Consider the following 11,092-nt stretch of genomic DNA (forward strand, 5'->3'; position numbering starts at 1 on the left):
ACAGCGATAACGAGTAGGCAGAGAGGCAGGAAGAGAGAGAGGAAGAGAAGCAGGCTCGCCGCCGAGCAGAGAGCCCGATGTGGGGCTCGATGCAGGGCTCGATCCCAGGACCCCGGGACCACGACCCGAGTCGAAGGCAGAGGCTTTAACCCACTGAGCCACCCAGGTGCCCCCAGCAGAATATATTTTTAAATGGCTTGAATTAAAATTTTCCGTTTTATTTTAGAAATTCAGTCTAGGACGGATCTTGAGCACCCAAGTCGTTCAATCCACGGCAGAAACCTACAAGTCCCGTGGAGAGGCAGAGTCATGGAGAATGCAGGTGTCTGGAGAGGCTGCAGGGATCAGAGCTCCCAAGCAGGTGATTCGACACGGAGATGGAAGCTGGTTTCGGACTAAAAAATGCGAATTGCCAGAACAACAAAACGACCTGCAGAGGCCCCGCTGGGAGTCGAACCCAGGATCTCCTGTTTACGAGACAGGCGCTTTAGCCAACTAAGCCACGGAGCCAGCCACGGAGACAGCGCAGGTGCTTCTCCGATCACTGTGTCCTCAATTAGGCGCACGGCCGCGCCGCCCTCGTGCGCGTCCGCGCGAGCCGTTAGGCGTGGGCATCCCGGCCGGAGCCGGAGGTCGGCGTGCACGGCAGGACGCATGCGCGCTCTCGGCCCCGGGAACCGCCTGCGCCCCCAGCGGAACGCTAAAGGGAGGAGCCGCGCCCGGCGTTGTGCGCAGGCCCGGGCTTCAGCCGGGGGCACCGCACGGCTCTGGGACGCGCGCGCTGGCGGCGGCGACCGGCCGCTCTAGCGAAGGCTGTCATTCCAGCTCCCCTAGGACGGCGCTTCGGGCTGCTGCAGGAGCGCGCACCTATGCCCTGAAATCCAAAGCCAACCCCAGCGCCCCAGACTCCTAGCGCCTTCCAGAAGGCTTGGCCTGAGGACGCAGCGGCGATAGCCGCAGAAGACGGCTCGCTCCGGGGTCACTGACCCGCCCGGTGCTTCGGCCCCCGGGTCCTGGTCACCCCATGGGACCAGGACCACGGTGCACAGGTGGACGCACGGCTCGCGGCGGCGGCCGAGCAATGCCTCGCTCTCCACTTAGTTTTGCTGTTTGCACAGGCTGCTCTCCTGCATTTTCCCCCCGGGGAGCCTCAACTTGGAGAGCTAAATACAATCACCTGACTGTCCAGTCCCTGCACGAAGCATTCATTCTTCAGTGATCGCACCCTGGGTTTCTGCCTTTGATTAGAACAAGGGCCTCACCGTCTACCCGGCTCCCACTGCCCGGAGAAATTTGGTGTTGACACTAGCAAAGCCAGAAGGAGCTCTGGGATGCCGAGGCCTTGGAATCGCAGTCTTTTTTAACTCCTTCCTGAGCCAAAGGTTCTGGCGCTGCTGTTTTCCGTCCACCCAGAATGCCTTGCAGTGAGGAGAAACTTAGTTTCTTGCAAACCACGATGGCCACTTTTAAAAATTTAATTTATGTTAGCAAACTTCTGTGACTAGGGACTAGGGCGACATTACCGCTCCATTTTCTGTGTATTTACCGAGTGTGAAAACAGCAGGCCCAAACCATAGTGAACCAGGGGTCATGGCGTTACTGAATTCTAACTGGCCACACCGTTTAAGGTAAGGACTGAGTAAGTTTCCATCACAACAGTGCAGCTGAGGAGCCAAACATGTACAGTGAACCGCTGCCCAACATGAGCCGCGGCCTGGAGAGCCTACTGTGTGTCAGAGCTAACAGTCTGAGGCATACAACTAGGTTCAAGACGGCCACAGATGACAGAAACAAATGTTCATGCAGTTTTTAAGTAGGGTGCCCGGTGGCTGTTTAACCGCTGCCTTCTGCTCAGGTCATGATGGCAAAGCCCTGCCATCAAGCCTGCATCGGGCTCCCTGCTCAGCAGAGAACCTGCTTTTCCCTCTCCCTCTGCCTGCTGCTCTGCCTACTTACGTGCGCACTCTCTGTCAAATAAATAAATAAAATCTAAAAAAAAAAGTTTGTGTTACAATAAAAGAAATGCAAGAGAATAAATGAGCACTTAATATGGGCTGGTAATACAGCCCATAGTACAGTACTCTACTGTGTCCATAGCTCAGTACATTTGGGGGGCATTTCCCTTTATTAGAGTTTTTCTAGCAAAATGTCATATATTATAAATTATACAAGTAGCACTTGAAAACATCTTTAATACTTTCAAGTTAGTTCCGGTTATTTAACAAAACAGGAATCTGTGCCAAGCTGTAATGAAATAAATCTGACCATGGCCCAAGAATCTGACCATGGCCCAAGAGTAGGAAGGTGTGGAAGGTGCTCTAAAAAGAGGCAGAGCCCGTGGGACCCATTCCAGTGAGGACCTCCCAGAAACAGACTTGCGGGGAAAGGAATGTGTAAGGAGCTGAAACAGGGAATAACCTGGGAGGGGGGGATCTGATATAAAACTGCTTGATTAACATGAGACCAAAATAGCGAAATGAGAGGCCTGAGTGTGGATACAGGAACGCGATTTTTCGCAACTGCAGTGATTTCTCATGACCCTCAGTGAACGCTTCCTCTGTTGAGAATAAGGCAAGTCAACATACTAGAGCTAACAGGTGTTATCAGTTGAATTCTGTCCTCCTAAACATTTGTATGTTGACGGCCTGACCCCTGGGATAAGTAGTTTAAGATCAAGTCATCCTGGAGTAGGGGGGCCTCGGGCAGAAGAAACATCCTGCCTAGCCCCTGATCTTGGGTCTGTAGCCTCCAGAACTGTGAGATAACACACTCCCATTCTTGATGCCTTGTAGTTTGCCCTATTTGGTTATGACCATCCTAGGCATCAGCCTCTGAAGAAGTAAGTTTTTTCCCCCTACATTTTGCCCCAAACTTAACCGAAATAAATTTATTTTAAAAGGGAATTAGTGAACAGAGGGTGATGGGAGGAACGTGTGAAAGGTTTCTATACCCTAGGTAAAAAGCTGAACAAAAACTAAAGTTCAAAGGCAAAAAGAATAGAAAAGTTAAAAAGTGTAGGAAGAAGGAAGAAAGGGAGGGAGGGAGGGAGGAAAGCACCTGAGTATGTCTCATCAGCCATCCAGGTCCCAAGTTCCTGGAAACCAGAGGCGGGGAGAATGTGGAAATAAATAAGGGCCACTCAGAACTGAAATATTGACACACATATGGGAGGAAGACGGCTACAGCCTGGGAAGGAAAAATTAAGAACGGGGTTGCATGGAAGCCGGAAGGTAGGGGAATCAAACAGGAAGAACGGGGTAAGGGGCCATTACTGGGGGAGTTAAAGCAAAGACTGAGCTAGGAGCACACAGCGGCCAGAGCCTCAGGGGGCCGAAGAGGGGGTGGTGAGAGAATGGGGCAAGCAGGTGAGTGAGTTACTTCAGCACCCAGCACCGGGGGGGGGGGGGGGGGGGGGGGGCTGAGGGCGGCTGGTGGCCTCAGAGACTGAGTGGGCTCAATTATTGGGTCAGTAAAAACAGACTTCTAGTATAGGAAAGCCGTGATAGATTTCTTCCCCTCCCCCCCCCGTTTCTATTTACTGACAAATGCCAGCCTCTTATAAACTTTGGTCCTACTTCATGGGAGAATAATTCTGACCTTATTTTTTCCAGATTTAAGATGAGTGACTTTATGAAAAAAGAAATCATCCTTACACTTAGAGTGGGTTTCCCATCAGTACCACTAGAAACTAAGAGCAACAACAGACAAATGATGGAGTAATACGATTACAGTGCTGAGGGAAGATAACTCGGAGATTAAAATTCTTTATCCAGCTAAATTATTCAAGAATAAGGATTAAATAAAGACCTTTAAAATGTGTTATTAACTAAGATCTTAGTTGAGATCAATGTGAAGTAATTAATTCGAGGGAAAAGGGAACTGAGCAAGAAGTAGATGTGAAAAGCAGTGGTGAGCTAAATAGACAGGAATTTTGTAGCTAGACTTTTTTAAAGATTTTATTGGACAGAGAGAGAGAGAGAGAGAGAGAGACAGTGGGAGAGGAGACACAAAGCAGGGGGAGACGGAGAGGGAGAGGGAGAAGCTGACTCCCACTGAGCTGGGAGCCCTGTGTGGTGCTGGATCCCAAGACCCTGGGATCACGACCTGAGTGGAAGGCGAGGAGTCACCCAGCTGCCCAGCACTTAAAAAGAAGCATTTATTTGCATTATAATACTAAGTAACATTTGGATGGCTTTAGGAAGAACAAGGTATCTCTGTGAGAGCTGGCTTGCATCCTGACCTACAAAACTATAAGATAATAAACTTGTGGTGTGTTAAGATTAAAGCAAAACAAAAAAGAACAAGGTAGAACCAAACTGTTAGCAACAATGTCCGGGAAATTGGTAGGACAATACTCATAGCTACAAGATTTTCAAGTGCTTGCATGGCTCAAGAAGAGAAGTGTATGATGTATCTCTTGCGAGTGAGCTCTGGGGACACCAGCACTCACCAGGCTGAGGACCAACCAAGGGGCCACTCTGTGCTTACAGGTACCTTCAGGTGGTAGAGCAGCGCCATTCAAGACTAAGAAGCAACCATCACTTAGCAAACTATGAGCCACAGTGTCAACACAGAAGGTGACAATCAGTAGAAATTTGGACAAAGGATATAAAGACTCCGCTCCCAGACGAAGAAACATAAAAGGCCAACAAATAATGTGAAGTATGCTGAACCTCACCAGTAATCTGACAAATGCAGATTTGAAGAATACTTTTACCTTCATCTACTGGCAAAACATTTCAAGTTCAACAATGCCAAGGATTGGTAGAGCGCGGCAGACACTATCATTGGTTTCTAGGAATACAAATTTTGCACCAGCAGTACGGAGACCATTTTGGCAATATCTAGAAAAGCCGGAGATAGCCTCACTTTAAGATTCAACAATCCCGCTTCCAGATAATGGATTTAGCAACTCCTCACAAACTGTCCAAGGAGCCACATACAGTGATGTCCTTTGTGGCACTGCTGGGGAAGCAAATATTGGACATATATGTCCTTCAACAGATTACCTACACAACAATTAAACTTTAATTATCTGTGTCTCCTTCTGTCGCAGGGAATTTGTGTGAAGTAGAAAACAGTGAACAAAAAGAACGTAATAAATATGGGCTGTGGGACAGAGAAATAGTGCAAATTTTTATAGATATACACACATGTGGTAAAAAATTAAAATGCACACTAGAAGGGTATGCATGGAGAGAGGAAGAGAAATGAAAACTGAGGGGTAAATTATTTTCTTAGAAAGATTTGGATAATGGGTTTATGAGGTCTGTTGTATTCTCTGTATTTATAGTTTAAATATCTCATCTTGAAGTTTAATTTTAATAAAAGAAAGTGTTTAGCATAAACGCTCAGATTATCACAGTAAAAAAATAATGCAGAAGTAAAGCAAGAGTCCAGGGCACTTGCAAAACTCCAAGTATGAGCCCATCTGCTCCACATACCGTCAGAGTCTCACCCACTCATCAGACATTGCCCGAATTTCTCAACTTTCAAAGCGCTGAATTAAATGCCTGAGGGAAATCACAAAGGGAAGAGAAACAGTGTTTGTCCTTAAGTGGCTAAAATGTTAACGGACAAAGCAAAATGCATCTACAGGTAATGATACTGGAAATCTCCCTAGAACACGTCCTGTTCCTTCTTAAAGTGATTCTTACATCTTCGTAAATGCAGGAATCATTGCTTCTCTACAGAAGCGGCAGTCTTTGTTGGATAAAAATTTACACAAGAGAATTGCAGGATCTAAGAACAAAGTGTGACAGTTAAATGTAACGTGTCAACTCGGCTAGCTCTCTGCCCAGTCTTTTGGTCAAAAACCAGTCTAGCTGTTGCTGCAAATGTATCTTGATCAGATGTGATTAACATTTAAATCAGTAGACTTTGCGTGAAGCAGTCGACCCTCCATAACGCGGGGAGGTTTCATCCCCTCAGCGGAAGGCCTTAAGAGAATATCCGAGTTCCCCCAAGGAAGAAGAAATCCTGCTTCCAGATTACTCTGGATCACGACTACAACACCACCCCTTGCCAGACTTGGCAGCCTGCCCTACACATTTCAGACTGTTGTGCGAGCCAATTTCTTAATCTCTCTCCTGGTATGTTTCTCTAGAGAACCCTGACTAGCTCCCAAAGTGAGCCGACGCTCAGTTGCTTAGAGGAAAACATCCGCTGTAACCCCCAGGAGACCCGCACAAACCACAAACCGAGGGCTCAGGGAACTCCTAGACCCCTAACCCTTCCCCAGTTCTCAACATCACTCCCTCCTCATCAGGCCCCTATATGACCTAGAGAACTTAGGAACTTCGCTGATTCAATAATCCAGCGACACACAGGTTGAAGCTACAGCTGGCAGCTTCACAAACAATGTTGCTTTACTGCGGTCACAGAAAGCCTGAGGCTTCCCTCGATGCTTTGAGCAGACTGTTAATATACTTAGCAACGTTTTTTCCATTAACACGTTCAATGTATAAAGTATAACCATCCCCCTTGTTTCTCACTCACCTTTCACACTGTTGTAAGGGAGAGCACCCCAGTCCCCAAAGTCTTCCCCTCAGTAGGCTGTTCATCTCAGGCGACCAGAGGTGGCAACTTCCTTCAAGTTTCAGAGATTTTCACCAAGTACAGTCAGATTTCCTTCCATGCCGGTTTGGACTCTCCCAGAGTTGTTGCATTTTGCTGAGATCTTAGGGCTTGGAATGGACTCTGGTCATAGGTAAATGTCTTTGTGAGAGGTGTGATTGGCTTCTTCTGATTGGATCTGTCCTCTCTTTGTTACCTGAAGACCCAATACAGACAAGAAAGAAGAGACATTTTAGCCTTCTATGCTATCTACATACCTGGACATATTTTATTGTAAATCACCAAGAAATCAGTGGTCACAATTTCAAATTAAACGGTATGAGGATTGCCCCATACTACAATTTAGGTCTGCTATGTCTCATTCTCCTTGAAGTGAAAAGATTAAGGTGTATATTTTCACAGAATAACCTAGGTTGACCTCTAATTTTCTCTAGCTACAAGGCTTTGTGGAAACTATTAAATGCAGCCAAACTCAGTATTGGCTCAGAGAAGTTTCACTGTTGCTAAATAAAAGAAGTCTTTAGCCTTTTCTTCAAGGCTAGGGAAATCGTGATCAGCAAGGAGAATTTTCCCCTGATGTCAGCTCTCTGCTTACTTCTATGTTCTTAGAAAATAGCCCCTTTTCCTTCTACCTTTGCTCCTCATAATATTCTTTGGGCAGAAAAAAATACAGAAAATGAGATCTGGCTTTATCAAGAAATCTTGAAATGTTATTAAAAACACTATTAATTTTCTATCAGGGAGCCAAAATCGCATGATACTTTAAAATAAGCCAATCCTTATTAAGACTTAGCCCCAAGTTACCAGTATCTACTCCCCTTTTCTAGGTGATAATTTTATTTCAGGAAATCAGTAAGTTTAGGTCAGAGTCTCTCAGTTCACTGAGAGATACCTCCAAATTTAAATCTGCGGGAGCAGGATTTAGGGTATATCCCTTCTGTCCCAGAAGGCCCTGAATTATTAAATGATCTACCTTCTTCCCAATGACCAGCTTTGCAAACTAGGGAGGGGGGGCGAGAAGGGAGGAAGGAGGGAGAGAGGGAGTGTGCACTTTGCAAACCAGCTCCCACCGGGAGGCGGTCGGGGGAGAGGGAGGGAGAGCGATGGGGAGAGCGACGGGGAGAGAAGGAGGGAGAAGGATGGGGAGCGAGGGAGGGAGAGGGGTGGGGAGCGAGGGGGGCGAGGGAGGGAGGAGCGGGAGGGAGGCGGACGGCGAGGGAGCGAGTCCACACTTCGCAAACCTCCCCCTGCCTCGCCCGCCAACCCAGCGCAGAGCTCACTCCCGGCCGAGCGCTCCTGCGGCGCTGCGCCGGCCGGACCTCGGGGTGGAGGTCACGTTCGGGAAAGGGGAGCGGGCTGGGGGCGCGGATGATCCACCCAGCGCGTCCGCGGAAGAAACCCTCCTCGCTCGAGCTGAGCCTCAGCGCGGGAAAGCTCGGGCGGGCTCCCTGCCCTGCGCCCGGGCCCGGAAGCTAAGCGAAGACAGGAGCTGGTCCCCGAACCTCCCAGCTCGGGGCTGACGCGGGTGATCGCCAAGTGCGTTCTTCCCGGACGCGGGAGGGACCGGAGCCGCTCGCGACCCGCTCGCTGCGCGAGCCCAGGCCGGGGCTGCGGGCGCGCGCAGGAGTCCAGCCGCGAGGCCCCGCGCACGCCCCAGCCGACCGCCCGCGCGCGGGAGCAGGACGGTTACCTTTCGGAGCCTGCGGGAACCGGCTGCGGCCGGAAGAAGAAAGCGATTTCCCCGCCGGGGAGAAAAGGAATGGAGATGCTGGGGATCGAACCCGGGACCTCATGCATGCTAAGCATGCGCTCTACCACTGAGCTACATCCCCACTGCGCAAAACTGAGCTTTTCTAAGCTGCCTTCATGAAATGGAGCCAATTCACCCCCTTCCACGTCTCAAACGAACCTGTTCCGTTCTCGGTGACGGAGAACTGAATTTCCACTCCTCCCTCCAGAAGTGCCCCGGGAAGGCGCCCGGAGCAACCCGCAACAGCCGGCGCCGGGACGCGGAAAACGCGCCGGGCGGGGACCCCGCCGAGAAACACCTGTCGAGCGCTCTTCTCTTTTTCCCCAAAAGGTCTGTGGACCAAAGGAAGGATGCTTCCAGGGAAGAGAAAAACGCGTTCCCAATGACTGTCTTTAACTAAGGAAGACACCAGAGTACCTCGAGTCCGCGCATTCCTGCACCCCGTTCCCGGGCTCCGGACGCCGCTGGGCGCCCTCTCCTAGATAACTGGGAGCCGGGGCAGGGATTGTTACGGAGCAACCTTGCACCGCGAACAGCTGGAGGGCTGAAGGCGAGAGATGCTGGACTGCTGCCTGCGGCCTACTGACCCCCATTTTATGCAAAAAAGCCCAATCCAGAGACTAAATCCTCAGACCCCGCTCCGATGCAAAGAAGGGAGAAACGCGGTACTTCCGAGACGGAGCTGAAACGTCTGCCTCCCCGGTGCCTCACGCGCTGCAGAAGGAGTGGGTCTCCCGCGGTCCCGGCCCCTTCCTCCCCCGGGGGCGCGCCCCGAGAATGCAGGGCCCGGGCCCGGCGACCCGTGAGCCAGTCTGCAAGGATGGAGGGGATGCCAGGGAGAAAGGAGGGGGGGGAGCGGAGGCTGACGCTTGCAGGGGCGCCGACGTGCGGGTGGCTCGGGGCAGCGGCACTGGGGGACCGGGGCGGGGAGACCCGGCCACGGGCGCCGGCGCGATCCCAGGGCTCCAGCACACCTCCTCCTTGCACCTGGCCGATGGAGCCTAAAGTGTGGTCCAGCGGCAGGGATGGGGGCCCACACGGTTTGCGCAAATCGAGAGTTATCTGAAATAATTAGGGCCCAACCCTTTCTCCTTGCCCAGGATTGCTTCAGTGGCAGGTATGCGACCCTCTGGTGGCTGACACACTAGCCAGCCCGGCCGAGGACGTCAGGTTTTTGTCAGCATCAAAAGGGTAACGGGAGAAGAACAGCGACACTGCTTTTCAGGCTTCCAAGTTGATTTGCAAGGAGTATCGTTTCTGATAATAGTCAGGTATCTTGAGAGAAACAGATAACAATTATTTTTGTAAATAACGATTATTTGCCAAAGAGCATTTTTTAAAGTCTTGCTGTGAATATTAGTTATCTATTGCTGAGTATAATCCAAATTTTAATGGGTTAAGAAAATAAATGTTTATAATCTGGATTGTGTGGGTCAGAACTCCAGAGCAGCTTGGCTGGGTTCTGGCCCCAGGTGTCCTGTGAAGCAGAGCTCAGGTGTCCACAGGGCCTGCGGCCAGGAGGTTTGACTCTGTCGCCTTGAAGATGTTGGGAGGAGGCCTCAGTCCCTGCTCAGCTAGGACTCCACCGACTGATTTACGTGGGAGGGAACTCCCCAAAGGTGTTAATCAGGAGGGAAGGGTCTCAGTCAGGCTTCTAGAACGCTAGCTAAGACATGTGTCATCCTTAACTGTGCCTCACTGCTGACTACAGCAACTGGCATAAGTAAATACTGGAATCATTTTTTAGAAAGAGGGAAAGAGTGAATGGATGTTGTATACATGAATAAACAGAATGTTTTCTGTTAGGAGATTTTAAATGAAAAGGCGACCTACTAACAGTGGGGCGGGGGGGATTCTGCAAATCATCTATCTGGTTAGTTAGCTGATAAGGGATTAATATCCAAAATATATAAAGAACCCACACAACTCAATAGCAAAATTGAACAAATGATCCAATTTAAAAATAGGCAGAGGAACTGAACATTTTCCCAAAGATATACAAATGGCCTAAGGTATGTGAAAAAGTGTTCAACATCACTCATCATCAGAGAAATAAAATAAAAGCCACAATGAGATCTCCCCTCACACCTGTTCCAACGGCTGTCAGCAAAAAGACAAGACTGTGGGGAACAGGGAGCCCTTCTGCATTTGCACAGCCACTAGGGAAAAAAGTACAGAGGCTTCTCAAAAAACACAGAACTACTATGGATCCAGCAATTCTACGTCTGGGGGTCTACTGATGTGGGAAGGATGTTAGGATTCGAAGCCAACGGCCAGTAAAGAATTCTTGAGATGTCTTTATGCAAGAAGGTGGTTTTATTAAAACCCGGGGACAGGACCTGTGGGCAGGAAGAGCGGCGCCGGGCTCCTGAGGAGTGGCCCGCCACATAGTTTCAAGTTGGGACGGGGTCAGGGACAGCACAAACATCCCAGGTATTTTGGAAGCAAGGTTTTCAGGATCCTGAGGGTGCTAGCTATTGTTAGAAAAGGGCATTTATTGGGGCGCCTGGGTGGCTCAGTGGGTTAAGCCGCTGCCTTCGGCTCAGGTCATGATCTCAGGGTCCTGGGATCGAGTCCCGCGAGTCCCACATCGGGCTCCCTGCTCAGCGGGGGGCCTGCTTCCTCCTCTCTCTCTCTGCCTGCCTCTCTGCCTACTTGTGATCTCTCTCTGTCAAATAAATAAGTAAAATCTTAAAAAAAAAAGGGCATTTATTACTGTTTAGTAACAATTCAGTCATGAGACCCTTCAAATGTATATCCGGGGCC

At 49.8% G+C, this 11,092-nt stretch overlaps 2 non-coding genes across 2 annotated transcripts; both read right to left on the reverse strand.

Annotated features, from left to right (window-relative positions):
- Positions 1-436: 436 nt before the first annotated feature.
- TRNAT-CGU lies at positions 437-510 on the reverse strand. Its single transcript has one exon. It is a non-coding gene; the product is annotated as a tRNA-Thr (tRNA).
- Positions 511-8,336: 7,826 nt separating this feature from the next.
- TRNAA-AGC lies at positions 8,337-8,408 on the reverse strand. The gene has a single exon. It is a non-coding gene; the product is annotated as a tRNA-Ala (tRNA).
- Positions 8,409-11,092: the final 2,684 nt, after the last annotated feature.

Source organism: Neovison vison, chromosome 1 (genome assembly GCF_020171115.1).
Source record: "Neovison vison isolate M4711 chromosome 1, ASM_NN_V1, whole genome shotgun sequence".
Taxonomy (NCBI): Eukaryota; Metazoa; Chordata; class Mammalia; order Carnivora; family Mustelidae; genus Neogale; species Neogale vison.